This window comes from Rhinopithecus roxellana, chromosome 4, assembly GCF_007565055.1.
Source record: "Rhinopithecus roxellana isolate Shanxi Qingling chromosome 4, ASM756505v1, whole genome shotgun sequence".
Taxonomy (NCBI): domain Eukaryota; kingdom Metazoa; phylum Chordata; class Mammalia; order Primates; family Cercopithecidae; genus Rhinopithecus; species Rhinopithecus roxellana.
In genome coordinates this window covers 13,345,173-13,360,112 of record NC_044552.1, presented here as the reverse complement: position 1 = coordinate 13,360,112, position 14,940 = coordinate 13,345,173, and the positions used below count along the sequence as shown (strand labels likewise).

The window sequence follows — 14,940 nt, the reverse complement described above, 5'->3', positions numbered from 1 at the left end:
CTTACATATCTAGGAAATGTCTATTATTCTCCCATACACTCAAGTAACAATTTGAGCATAGAGTTCTAGGATGGAATTAGTTTTCCTTTAGATATTTCAAAGCATTGCTTGATTATCCCCTACCTTCCAATAGTATCAATGAAAAGCTTTTCTAAATACTGTTCCTTTTATGTGACCTCTTTTCATTTTCTCTCTCTTATACTTTCTGGTGGGTCATGTTTTATTTTCATGTACTAAAACTTGGGGAAAATCTTATAGATGTTTGGATTCACCCTGTCACCTTTACCCTGAAGTTCCAATCATGTATTTCTACTCCCCCATGACTGAGCAAGTTAGAAGCTGCCCATGTAATCGCATTACAAAGGCTATTGGGATAACAGCAGAAGAGCTGGAGTCTCTCATGTGAGGTGAGAACTACACAACAACAAAAAATGAAAAAAACAAGCTAGACACCAAAACCTCACTAAACAGCAACTTGGACGAAAAGACTGTCCGGTTGGCCTTTCCTAGTCCCCAACCCCAGAAGACAGGCAACCCCTTGACCTGCTTCACAAGATTCCTCAGGATTTGCCCAACTGCCAGAAGGTCTGCTTGGCTACTGTGGGTGGACATTCAGGCATGTTAGTGAGTTCTGTTTCTTATACATTGGACTTGCCAGTTTAGTGTTTGTTACTTCATCCTTGGAACTGAATGTGAATTCTGTAATCCTAAAAGACATATGGGAGGCCGAGGCTAGTGGATTACTTGAGGTCAGGAGCTCAAGACCAGACTGGCCAACATGGTGAATCCCTGCCTCTACTAAAAATACAAAAATTTAAAAAAAAAATAGATATTCTTCTAAAAAGCCGCAATGCAATGATCGCAACTCAGAAATTCCCGACAGTAATTCCTTACTCTTACCTAATATCTAGTGCACATTCCAATTTCCTCAACTGTTCCCTAAATGTCTCTCTTAGATGGTTTTTTTTTCTTGTTCCTTACCACCTTATTGGTGGTGGTTGTTTTGACCGAGGATCTGAGGTAAATATTCTTCATTTGATTCTTATGTCTCTTTTTTTTTCCAGTGGAAAGTAACTTTTATTGAGACCCCACCAGCTGCAAAATCTGTTCCTGTCATTAAGCTCCTTCTTTCTTTGCAATTTGGTGTTTCTTGAGTGGTCCTATGAATGCTTTCTTCTCCTCCATGGTCTGGAAGTGGCCATGGCCAAACTTGGAGGTGGTGTCAATGAACGTAAGGTCAGTCTTCTCCAGAACTCGCTGCTTTGTCTCCACCAGCAAGGACTTGCGGAGGGTGAGCACCCGCTTCTTGGTTCCCACCACACAGCTTTTCAGCATGACAAAGTCATTGGTCACTTCACCATAGTGGACAAAGCCACCCAGAGGGTTGATGCTCTTGTCAGACAGGTCATAGTCAGTGGAGGCATTGTTCTTGATCAGCTTGCCATCCTTGATAAGGTAGCCCTGGCCAATCTTATAGATGTTCTTGCTGATCTCAGTGCAGTGATGGTAGCCTTTCTGCCCAGTGCGTGCCACAAGGGGTTTCCACGTAGCCCACAATGCCCACAACCACCATGGGTGGCGTCTCCACAATGGTCACAGCCTCCACCACCTCCTTCTTGTTCACCTTGGATCCTGGCTTGTCGACTTCCCTCACAATCTGGATCATCCCAGCCTTGTATCCCAGGAAGGCTGTGAGGTGGACTGACTTGGACAGGACATCCTTAAGGAAACTCTCCACCTTCCCACGATGCCTGCTGCTGCGCTTCCAAGGCAGGAAGCCGAGGGACCCATGTCTGGGAGTGGAGAACTTTCTGTGAGACAAAATCCCACCGGTAGAGGGATACTTATGTCTCTTTAGACTCCTTCAATCTTTTCCTCTAGAACTGTCCCCCCAACCACTCCCCCGACACACACACTTTTTAATCATGATGTTGATTTTCTTCCTGAGTCCAGGACAGTCTTCTTGTAAAATTTCCCCTATTCTTGATGTGTCAGGTTGCTTCCTCATCCTACTGTCTAGCTTGTCCTTAGCCTGCCCCCATATCTCCAGTAACTTGAAGGATGGGTCTAGAGGCTTGATGAGATTCAGAATGAATGTTTGGCCAAGAGCACACCCTGAGTGAGACTGTGTGCTTTATGCTGCAGCCCATCAGGAGGCCCACAGAGTTGGGTAGTGTCACGATGGGTGCTATCAAGTTTGACAATTTCAGCCAAGTGTTGACCACCAGATCTCTCCATCATGAAGGTGCTTTTATCCCATGCAATTAGCAAACAACTCTGGAGAGATTGGCACATGTGGGTCCCCTGTGCCTCAAACGTCCGCCCAATGGCTTGGCCCCATGGATGATCCTTTAGGATAGCAATCGTTACATGAACAGCCCATCAATTGTAAAATGCCTAATGGATGACTGGGAAGAAGAGAAAGGAGGGTTGAGGGAAGACACAGAGAACAAGGAATAGAAAGCTGGAAATAGGGAAGACAATTCTGAAAGCTTTGCTGAGGCCTTTCCCTATTTATATTCAACTTTTCCAGAGTCATGAGCCCTTTAAGGAAATGCTGGCCTGAAGCAATGACCAAAGAAGGTCTTCTGCACAGGCCTGCCGCATTAGCACAAAAAGAAATGCATTTCAGTGAGTCCAGGTATCTAAATTTTGTTCTGAACTTAATCTCTGACCTTAGCCAAGAGAGCTAACAAATCAGGAGGATGTGTACAGCCACACCCCAGATAGGGTATTTGGACAGCAGATTTACATGTGACAAGAAAGACGCTGTGCCCGCTCAGGGCACCTGGACCTCTTTGTACAGGGCTCGTTTATTCACCACACCCAACAATAGGCATTCATCCAGAGCTCTCAGTTCCAAATCATTGCTTCTTTCAAAGCAGTACTTGCTCCACTGTTCAGAAACAAGTTTCTTTGAAAGACACAAGTGGTCACTTTGCTGACCAGTTCAACCTATGTGTTGTCTTAGGTAAACGGTTTTCTTTCAGATTTTAGGACATTATGTCTGTCTCTATGAAGAATCTGGTGAATGCCTGCATCAAAAAGTATTTCCCATAGACTCATATATTTATTTATTTATTTATTTTTATTATACTTTAAGTTCTGGGATACATGTGCAGAATGTGAAGATTTGTTATTGACTCATGTATTGAAACCACTTCAGTTTATCTCAAAACACATGTCTTTTAAAAGACATCCCAACATTGAAAACTTTGTTCTCTATTGCCCAGGCTGGAGTGCAGTGGCTCAGTCTTGGCTCACTGCAACCTCGGCCTCCCGGGTTCAAGCGATTCTCCTGCCTCAGCCTCCAGAGTAGCTGGGACTACATGTGCGCACCACCATGCCCGGCTAATTTGTGTATTTTTAGTAGAGACAAGGTCTACTAAAATATTGGCCAGGCTGGTCTTGAACTCCTGACCTCAGATGATCCGCCTGCCTCGGCCTCCCAAAGCATTGGGATTACAGGCGTGAGCCATTGTGCTCAGCCTGATTCTGTGGCATTCTGATTAGACTTATGACCATCAAGAGCCCTAGCCTCCAAAACAAATTACAGTTTACTCCAATACACATAAGGGGCAAGCACAAACTCTCTGGCAAAGAGTTGACAATTAAGCAGAGGCAGTACGTCTAGAAATTCTATAATACACAGCACAGCATGAGGCTGGCAGCAGGAACCTGGCAGGAGGCTGGGGGAGGGCAGGGCAGAACACTTCTCTGACTTGAAGAAGCAGAGGAGGTGTCTCCTGAGGGACTCCCCCAGGAATGGAAAATTATTCCCCACGGTGGGAACTGAGTCCTGGGAAGTCTGCCAGTGCTGAGTCACCAGGTCATTATGAAAGCCTGAAGCAGGCTACTCTCCACAAGCTACAGTTTCACGACTCCCTAGAAAGGACTAGAATTATTTCAGGGGGAGTTTTTTTCAAACCTTGTATTTTTAAAATACGTGTTTCAAAACGATGAAAATTTAAATTCACTTTAGTTTTATTTTAAAGGATGCATTATTTCTAAGAAGAGGGAGAAAAGAGAATCCTATTATCAAGCAAACAGTTTCAAAGGGTGCTCCAGCTCCTGACAGGCTGGGAATCTGGAATCACTGCCCCAGAGAAGCAAATGCTAGATAAATGCTGAATTGGCAAATTCTTCAGATGCTTTTTTTTTTATATATATAAAGAATTATAGTGCCTCTTTTCAACAGTTTTACACTATGCCTGCCTCCCAGCCTCCTGGACTCCCCACCTCATCTTTTCTGCCTTGTCTTCTGCAACTTCATCACCAACAAATTTCTCCTCAGCCTTCTAATTCCCTCCTGCAGAAGTGGACACAAATTTGCGGGAGGTTAACTTTACAGGGACAGAAAAGCCCAACTAAGCAAAACATTCTAAGCATTCAAAAGGACCTGGCCAGAAGCTCTTCATGTAAGAAATGTATTGCCAATTATACAACCTCACTATCGGTATCAGCAGTGGAGCACTTGAAGGGCAGGAAACCAATTCTGACTTTAAAAATAAAATCGGCCGGGCGAGGTGGCTCAAGCCTGTAATCCCAGCACTTTGGGAGGCCAAGACGGGCAGATCACGAGGTCAGGAGATCGAGACCATCCTGGCTAACATGGTGAAACCCCGTCGCTACTAAAAAATACAAAAAACTAGCCGGGCGAGGTGGCGGGCGCCTGTAGTCCCAACTACTCCGGAGGCTGAGGCAGGAGAATGGCGTGAACCCAGGAGGTGGAGCTTGCAATGAGCCGAGATCCGGCCACTGCACTCCAGTCTGGGCGACAGAGTGAGACTCTGTCTCAAAAAAAAAATAAAAATAAAAATAGTAAAATCCAGAGGGGAAAAAATCAGCCTGACGCTTCTGATGCACATTAAAATTGTGTGTGTTTTTTTTTTTCCTAACAGACATAATAATATTATTTCTAATAATGAAGAAGAATGGCATTATTCTCTCTTTTAGAGTGTTCAGATTTGGAATACCATTCTTTGTGTTAGGGTTTTGAAAAATTCTGTTTGAAAGTTCTATTCCCGTCCTTTCAACCATATTCTCTTTCGCTCTTTTATCATTAAACAAACAAACAAAACACCAAACCTGTGTCATCTCTTGCAATATCTGACATGTGACTGTTAAACAAGGGGACATAGAGTTCCTGTCCTGGCTGCTGAAACAGAGCTGCTTAAATAAAAGAGCCCCTTGGCCGGGCGCGGTGGCTCAAGCCTGTAATCCCAGCACTTTGGGAGGCCGAGACGGGTGGATCCGAGGTCAGGAGATCGAGACCATCCTGGCTAACACGGTGAAACCCCGTCTCTACTAAAAAATACAAAAAACTAGCCGGGCGAGGTGGCGGGCGCCTGTAGTCCCAGCTACTGGGGAGGCTGAGGCAGGAGAATGGCGTAAACCCAGGAGGCGGAGCTTGCAGTGAGCTGAGATCCGGCCACTGCACTCTAGCCTGGGCGACAGAGCGAGACTCCGTCTCAAAAAAAATAAAAATAAAAAATAAATAAAAGAGCCCTTTCATTCCACTGAAGCTTAAGGTCCACGATCCTAAGCCCAAATTGACAAATGGATTTCCTTCCAGCTCACCTTGAAACACCTTTGCCATAGAGAAGAACCTTTCTTCTTTGCTTCTGAATCCACAAGAGGGGCTACCTGAGGAGCAGTCACATTAGTACCTTGGACCACCAAACACAGGAGCATCCAGATTAAAGGATGGTCCATTGAAGACATAGTAAAAATAAGTAGAAAAGACCAGCCCCAGAGGGGTCAGAATGGGAGCCACCACAAAGGCACTGATGTTGGCCATCATTTCATAGTTTTCAGTTAGTTCTGTCCCCAGCACCATCCTTGTCATTAGAAGAGACGTGGGCAGGTACAAAACTGTGCAGGTCAACCTAGCAAGATATTCAGACAAGGGAAAGAGGACAAAAGGGCCCACTTGCAACCACTATGAGAATTATAAATGTTATTGTAAAGGATGAAATACTCAAACTATATTACAGGATAGAAATTGCAAGTCATTTAAAGATCTAAAGAAATAAAAAAACTCATGTACTATGTGGTAGCTTTCTAAACTTGAGCTTTAAATAATTACTGCTTTATCTAAATCTTTTTTTCTTCTCTTTCTGCCTTTAACTTGTCTGCTTACTGCAAACATTGAATAATAATAATAATAATAAAAGAGTCTTTGCATCTTCTCTTGTTTGTACCTTTGATATCAAGAAATCCCACTTTTTGGCCGAGCACAGTGGCTCACGCCTGTAATCCCAGCACTTTGGGAGTCTGAGGCAGGTGGCTCACTTGAGGTCCGGAGTTTGAGACCAGCCTGGCCAACATGATGAAACCCTGTCTCTACTAAAAATATGAAAATTAGCCAGGAGTGATGAGGCACACCTGTTAATCCCAGTTACTCGGGAGGCTGGGGCATGAGAGTTGCTTGAACTCAGGAGGTGGAGGTAGCAGTGAGCCAAGATCACTTCAGTGCACTCCAGCCTGGGTGACAGAGTGAGAATCTGTCAAAAAAAAAAAAAGAAAGAAAGAAAGAAAAGAAAAGAAAAAGTGGCCAGGCGCAGTGGCTCATGCCTGTAATTCCAACACTTTGGGAAGCCGAGGCGGGCAGATCGCCTGAGGTTGGGAGTTCGAGACCTGCCTGACCAACATGGAGAAACCCCATCTCTACTGAAAGTACAAAATTAGCCAGGCATGGTGGCACATGCCTGTAATCCCAGCTACTAGGGAGGGTGAAGCAGGAGAATCACTGGTACCTGGGAGGCAGAGGTTGCGGTGAGCCGAGATCACGCCATTGCACTCCAGCCTGAGCAACAAGAGTGAAACTCTGTACCAAAAAAAATAATAAATAAATAAATAAAAAGAAAGAGCAATCCCACTTTGCAAACTGCTCAGCGAGAACTTCCAGGAGCAGACAACACTGCATCCTTGGCAAGTGTCAAGGCCCTGGGGTCAGGCTACTGAGATTCAGTCCTGACACTGAACTAGGCAAGTGGTTTAACCTCACTCTACCTCAGTTTCTTCACTGGCAAAACGGGGACAATCAGTGCACCTATCTCATGCCGAGTCAATTAAATTAAAGAATCCAGGCCGGGCGCGGTGGCTCAAACCCCGTCTCTACTAAAAACTACAAAAAACTGGCCGGGCGAAGTGGTGGTGCCTGTAGTCCCAGCTACCCGGGAGGCTGAGGCAGGAGAATGGCGTGAACCCGGGAGGCGGAGCTTGCAGTGAGCTGAGATCCGGCCACAGCACTCCAGCCTGGGTGACAGAGTGAGACTCCATCTCAAAAAAAAAAAAAAGAATCCAGGCAAAGTGTTCAGCACCATGCCTGAGAGCCAACCCTAACTGTTACGATGATGACAGTCGTCACTATCTCCATGTGCTCCCCAGGCAATCCCAGCTCATCTCTGAGCAATTCCTCTGCTTCTCCTGAAGAGCTCTGGACAAAGGCAAAGGAACATCCTCCTCTGAGAGGGAAGCTTTGGCTGTCAAATGAATAAAATATAGAATAACAAATAATTAAATAACAATTTGAAAAAAAACGTTGACATTCACACTTGGGTGACCTGGTCCAATTGTTACTGGAATTTTTATGTTCCATGTATTGTATTTTTGTATTTGCTCAGTTTATTTATTTATTTATAGAAATAAAGTATTTGAGGCTATATGTGCAGGCTTAAAATGCCTTTTTTTTTTTTTTTTTTTTTTTTTTTGCTCGCAGAGGAAACAAGTTTGCTTCAAACTCTGAGTCTTTATCTAAGTAAACTCACTGAATGACTAGTTGGCATTACACAAAAGTGGCACAAAAGATTGTTAAATCTCAAGAAAATTGATGTCTCTCATTCAGTAGCAAGATCAACCCTTTTTTACCTTTGATAGAGAATCAAGCTAATAGTGAATGCTCATCTCTTCACCAAGCATGAAGCCCTATCTGCCTCTGCGTTTCCAGAAGGTCCCCAAGGTTTGCCACCTTGAAGGTGGGGTTCACCTGAGCCTAGGGGAACCCGCTTCTCATGTGTATGCCTTCCCAAGGCTACAGGGTATTTGGTGGTTGAGTTCTCTTCCTACAAAAGCCAAAATGGTGAAGGGTGTGGGGTGTGGACCAGTTTAAATAGAAGGCAGAGCAGAAGTGGGCCAACATGCTCATCATATGAGCCTTCCAGCGGTCTATGATATTCTTCTCGTTTTTTTGTAGAACTGTCTATAGAATGAGCTTTACTTATACTGTGAGTCAAAGCATTCAGTCTTGCCACGAATGCTTCACACAATTCCTACCAACCACCATGAGGTAAGGATCCCATACTCCTTCCTTAGGTTCCCAAGAACTAATCACTTAAAATGTAAATGATTCACAAAGACTTCATTTTGCCTCATCCAGACATGCATGGGTTGTTTTGCCTATTGCTTTAGATCTGTTTGTTAGTCTAATACTGACAAGCACGTATCTGTTCGTTCACTTTAGAAATGAAGCTTGAATCTTATGTGTCCTGGCTTTCTTAAGCAAGATAAAGTTAAGAAAATGCTTTAACCAAAGGAGACGTTAGCAAGGTTATGGTAAAACAGAGACTAAGAAATTGAGATATTAGCACTCAGTGGTGAGAATTTGCCTAACCAAATCTATCCCCTCTAAAATAGAGATAATAGTATCAGCCTGACTGGTAAAGCTATTCTTCAGAAAACAAACAAACAAATAGAACAAAACACAAATAAACAACCAAACAAAAAAAACCCCAAAAGTCCAAATCTACTTCCTAGACCAGTGGCTTCTATACTTTTATTTTATCATTTTATTTTATTTTACCAGTTTACATGGTTAAAATATATATATCTTTACACCTCGACCGGGTACACAGACACATAAGCTGAAACGAAAGTTTTATGAGTCAATACTTCCCCTAATTACAGGCAATATAGGATGGTATTTTCTAACTCTATTCTGTTTCATTTTAAGATGTTGATGTGACTTAGTAAATAGTTACAGCTCACAGTTTGAAAAAACATGCCCTAGAAAATTACCTCCTGTGCAGCTGTCTAATGAGGTCAAGCAAAGGGCTCCTGAGGCAAAGCCTAGCTTTCCCATTCTCATGCAGTCCCTGCTTGCACTGCTTCATCACTGTTTCCCAAATGCCAGTGATAATATTATTCTGACACTTGTTATAAGGGCAGGGAAGACTTTATCCAAGATTACTGCAGGACAGGGTGACTCAAACCTATAATCCCAGCACTTTGGAGGGTCAAGGCAGGAGGATCACCTAGGAGGCCAGGAGTTTGAGACTAGCCTGGGCAACACAGGGAGACCCTGTCTCTACCAAAAAAAAAAAAAAAATTGTTTTTTTAAAGGACTATTGCAATAGGGACAGTGCAATAAGGGAGAGAGATTGGGCTCAACTCCAAATACAACAAAGACTGCTGGGGCCAAGGAACAAGGTGGGGATGATTGGATGAAAAATTACCAAGAGGACACATCAAGGGTACAGAGAGTCTTGCAAAACTGACCTAACAGAATTCTTGCTAAGGGCAGGCCAAGGATATATACATCAAAAGTGAGGGATGTTAGAAATGAAAGTGTGAAAGTGCAGTGAGAAAAGAAAATGTGGTACATAAAGAACTTGATCACATATTAAGGGTGATCATATATCAAGGGTGAGGGATTCTTGCTAAACTGACTTAGCAGGATTCTTGCCAAGACTGGGCAGCGCAGGCTCGGCAATGACTAAGACCAAGGTCAAGGCCTAGTCGATAAGAGAGCTCAGAGGAGCCTGACTAAGCCTTGGCCAAGGAGAGTCTTTGCCACTGGCTGTGGTAAACAGAAAGATGAAAATGACTTTGTTATTACTACTGGAGGAAAAAACTCTCAGATACTCTCAGATACAAGAAGTTGTCTTGCAGAAAGCAGGATTACCTAATGGTTCAAAGCATGGCCTTTAGGACTTCTAACTAAATGTAGCAGATTGACCTCCAGAGGCAGGAAAGGAGTTAAAAGACATCAGATGAAGAGACTTTAGCAAAGGAGAGATTTCAACAGGTGTTTATGATTATGATTATGATTATGATTATGATTTTGGAAGATGGAAAGCAGATAAAGAAACGGTATAGATTTAGGAGTAAGTTGTGAGCTTGGGTGCCCGCAAGGGGAATGGGGAGAAGAGGGTGTGAGAAGAGGCCAGTCCTCTTCCAGGACTCTGAGAGCATAAGCTAAGGCACTAGATGCCTTAAAAGACAGGTGCAAGGCTTGAGTGGGAGCAGAGTGAAAGTCAGAACATGGTCTAGCTGGATCTCCATGTGCCCTTGTCTTCCTTTGACCACAGCAACTACCCTCCAGCCCATACATACTACTTCACTTCTACCCGACCCGAGCCAGGGACTGGCAATTACATTCTGGGAGAAATTAACCTGAAATTCTCTAGACTTCAGGTCATCAGACACAGTGTAAAGTAGGGGTCAACAAAATTGAAGGGACGGGTGATAGGGGTAAGTTTGCACTGTGGAGACTGAGACACGCAGGGATCCCCATTTCATCACCTCTCCTTGCCCCCGCTCATGGCTAGCATTTTACCAACCAGGGTATAGATACAGACATTTGTTTCCTGGATAGACTAAATGGTCCCAGAAAAAATAAAAATAAAAAAGGAAGCCTTTAGATATTGGAATATGGGAGTCCCCACAAAAATGTCCAGCTCACCACTTACCCTGCTTTGATACCCACCAGTTAAAAGCCCAACCTTGAAAACACAGAGCTTCCAAGCAGCTAAGGTTTCTAGGCAGGCAAAGTAAGACTTCAAGATTTAGAAACCAAAACAGACACAACAAAAATAAGAACCTAGGAGAAACAGAGAGAATGCAGGAAAGAGAAGAAAACTTCTAAAATAAAAATAAACCAGGTTACTCTCCTTAGAAAGAGAGAGATGATGTTGAATATAAAGAACCAGAATAAAATACTTTTAATGTAAAACAATCAGAAAACAAGAAATTTGGTCATTAAAATTCTAACAAACAATTGAAAGATAAGTCAAAGAAATCTCCCAGAAAACAAAACCAGAGGAAAAAAAGAAATAAGACAGATGAAAGAACAGACTTAAAAGCTCAATCCACAAGTTTCAAATGGAATAGCAGGAATTCCCGAGGCAATATATAAATTGGAAGGAAGGAAATTCTATATAAAGAAAAGTTCCTATAACTGAGTTTCTATAACTAAAAGCTAAGATTCTCAAATTGAAAAACACCACTAAAATAATAAATTTTTAAAAATACACACCAAAGTCCTGCGCCATAAAATTTCAAAATACCAGGGTTAAAAAGAGAATTCTAAAGGGAACACATAGCAAACCAAAAAAAGGGGATCAAATGACTTCAGATTTCTCTCCAGCAACACCTACTACCAGAAGACAATGGAGCAATGTTTCACAATTTTGAGGGAAGATCACTTATAGTCTGAAATTTTAAACTTGTCCAGTTACAATTAAAGTGAATAGTAGGACATATACATTTTTAGACATGTAGGAACTCAAGAAAAATTACCTTCCATGCATGCTTTCTTACAAAGCTGCTAGAAGATCTGCTCCAGCAAAACAAAGGAGTAAATCAAGAAATAGGAGGGTATGAAATCCAGGAAACAGGACATCCGGCACAGGAGAGGGAAAGGGGAAATAGCCGAGAAAGAAAGGTCCAGCATGTAGCTGACTAAGAGGGGGCTCCAGGGAAGGTCTCCAGGAAAAGTTTGTGAAAAATAAGACTACAATTTCAGAATTTTTTAATAGAGACCTTATGTTGATAAGGCCTACATTACAGGAAGCCAGAGATTGAGGTCTACTACACTTCAATTTTTATTATTATTATTATTATTATTTTAAGACAGAGTTTTGTTCTTGTTGCCCAGGCTGGAGGGCATGGGGCAATCTCGGCTCACTGCAACCTCCGCCTCCTGGGTTCAAGCTATTCTCCTGCCTCAGCCTCCCCAGTAGCTGGGATTACAGGCATGTGTGACCACACCTGGCTAATTTTGCATTTTTAGTAGAGACAGGGTTTCTCCACGTTGGTCGGGCTGGTCTTCAACTCTAGACCTCAGGTGATCCTCCCGCCTCGGCCTCCCAAAGTGCTGGGATTACAAGTGTGAGCCACCACGCCCAGCCCATACTTCAATTCTTTAACAAATAAAAGCGACTGACTTTCTTTTATGAACAAGTATATCCAAAAGTTGACTTATCTCCTTGAGATAATCAAGGAGAGAAGAGATCCTGTGACACTCAGCAGGTAAGGGGAAGACAGACCCTAGAACTAAAAGTCAGCACACTTCAAATGTGCTATTTAAAAGGGGAATGATAATACACTTTGAAAGAGGTCATAGTATTTGTCTAGTAGAATAAGTAGCGTCTATAAAATGGTCACAATATTTGCCAAAGGGAGTAAAACCTTTAAGACCAATAAAGAATCCTTGGGAGCTAAACTTCCTGTTTTCATCACTTTGTTAATTTGTTAAGATTTTAATTTCAGAATCCATAACATTGAGGTCTATTTATTCTGGAGGCTGGTTTACTTCACACTTGCCCCCCACCCAAAGAAAAAGATACAGAGAATTTACAACGTTTGAAACAGGAAAACAACACGTCAATGCATTTAACATATCTGATGATGTGTGTGGAAAGAATTAAAGACCAATATATTGAAAACTAAGTCTTTTTCTAAAGTAGGCAGTTAAATGCAGGAAAAACAAAAATTAGTTTAGAAAAAGAAATGTAATCATGACTGATAACTCTCTACTTGGCTATGTAGTCAGCAATATTTATATAGTTTAATCATGTACATACAGTCCAACTAATGATGTCAACAAATATAATTATATTGAGAGGATACCGGAAGGGGAGCGTATGGTGTATGGGGACGGTGTAAGGGTAAGTGGTATCGAATTGCAATGAATAGACTATTCTTTAAAGTGTGAAAAGGGTTTAGGAAAGCAAAGAGTGCAGTACCTAGCACTGACAGTAGCAGGCAGTCAGTGCCACCTCTAGGCATGAGAGCTCAAGGGCAAGGGGGAGCAATTTCTAGGACCTAAGGGAGCAGCTATATGGAGAGTACTGCCTGCCAGAAGAGGAGGAAGGGGCTTATCTAGGAGAGTAAACGCTCTGGCCCCTGCATCCCCCTCCAATCCAGTCTCCTGCCGATGCCTCTCACAAACCACACCCAACCCCGAAGCCAGTGATCAGGCAGCCTGTCCACTGCGTTCATACCGGTCAGCCTTTTGGTGGAATGCCCAGGGTGAGAAGAATACATCTGGAAGAGGCAGATGGTGTCCAGTAGAGAGAGACAAAACTTCGTCACTGGAAGATGCCAAATATCTCAAATCAACACATCAATAAAAATTGCCATTCTCCTATTACATGTCGAATTGAACCGGCTTAACATTTGCAAGTGGTTGCCTCTGGGGAGCAGGAAGAATCGGGAGAAGGTGGGCGAGAAAGTGCTGTTTTTCATAAATCTTAAACTAGTTAAATATTTATGTATATTGCCTGATTAGGAAAAAATAGCAAAATACTGTAAAATGTTAAAAGCCAAAAAAAAGGAAACAAAACAAAACAAAAAACCTCAGCAGGCACAAGGAGGGGAAGAAATGTGCCAGCTTTGTCACTAAGCTAGACCCCGTGGATTTGAATCTCGCTAGCTGTGGGGCCCTGGGTCACTCACTTTCCCTCTCTGGCCTTAGTTTTTACAGCTGTAAAACACAAATAGCATTTCCAACCTCAGAGAGATTTGAATGAGATGATGTATAAAAGCATTTGGCACAAAACGAGCCTTAGATAGACAAAGGGATGCACAGAATGAAAAAGAGAGGGAGAGAGTATGAGAGTCACTAAAAGACAACGGATATCTTTACCATTGGTTTGCTTCTGTCTTTTCTACCTTCCCTTGAAACCTTGACAGCTAACAGAGTCTGGCTCATGGCAAATGCTCAGTGAAAATCTGTTGGAGGAGAGAGTAGAAGACAGCCCTAGAGGACTTTTCTGCCTCATTCCTCCATTTGCTGTAACAGGCAAGAATCCAAGGACCTTGGAATCTGCCTCTCAAGGTTTCACCTTGAGCCTGCCGTTGCAGTCAGTCACTCCCTTGATGGCCCCAGCCCACCTCCTGGCTGCCCACCTCCCTGCAGCTGGGCTCCTAGAATATCATAACCCTGTTTTGCACATGGAGCTTCTCAGAGCCACGCCCCTTCCCTGAAGCCTCTCCTGGCTTGTACACCTGTTGTATACCTGTTCCCCCCGCACATCACTCTGGAGCCTTTTTTGTGTGATGATGAACCAAGGAGCCAGGGCTGGTCCCTGTGGGACTGGTACATTGGAAAAACTGTGATACTCTGCCAATGGCTTTACCACAAAGGCCCAGGGAGGCTTTTTCAACACAGTGATGGCAAGATCGAAGAAGCACGGTGACTCATAGAAGAGACCCCTGTGGCTCAGTCGCAGGGTCAGAGAGTCAGGCCGTCCTGACTGCACCCCTGCTCGTACTTCCAGGAGCGCTCCAAGGACAGGTTCTGATTTCACCTTCATGCTGCTCCCTGGCCACACATGCTTCTCTTCTGGGTGCAATGCTCTGGTGGGAGGAAATGAAGTCCTTTGAATTCCTTACTCATTAATACCTATTCCCCATGTGGGATGCATTTTTATGGCCTCCCAGTGGCCAGTCCCCTTTCATTAATAACAGAACCCTGATGTATGGCAGTGACTGCCCTTTTGTGGTCATAGGCCCTGGAATCACCATGTGATCAGGGCCTGCCTCTAGGGAAGGTCCCTCTTCCTGATGAGAGAGGTTCAAGGGGAGGAAGCCCTTTGCCAAGACTCCCTCGTCTCCTGCTTGGGTTGCCATGGTGTGCAAGGAAACACAGTGGTCATCTTTGACTAGAAAGCAGGATGTTGCTCACACACCAAACATGGTAGAGTAGCAAGAAAG

The 14,940-nt window shown here is 43.4% G+C and overlaps 1 pseudogene; it reads right to left on the bottom strand.

Moving 5' to 3' along the window:
* Positions 1 to 1,116: 1,116 nt before the first annotated feature.
* On the bottom strand, positions 1,117 to 14,540 carry LOC104676837 (annotated as a pseudogene).
* Between the last annotated feature and the right edge of the window lie 400 nt (positions 14,541 to 14,940).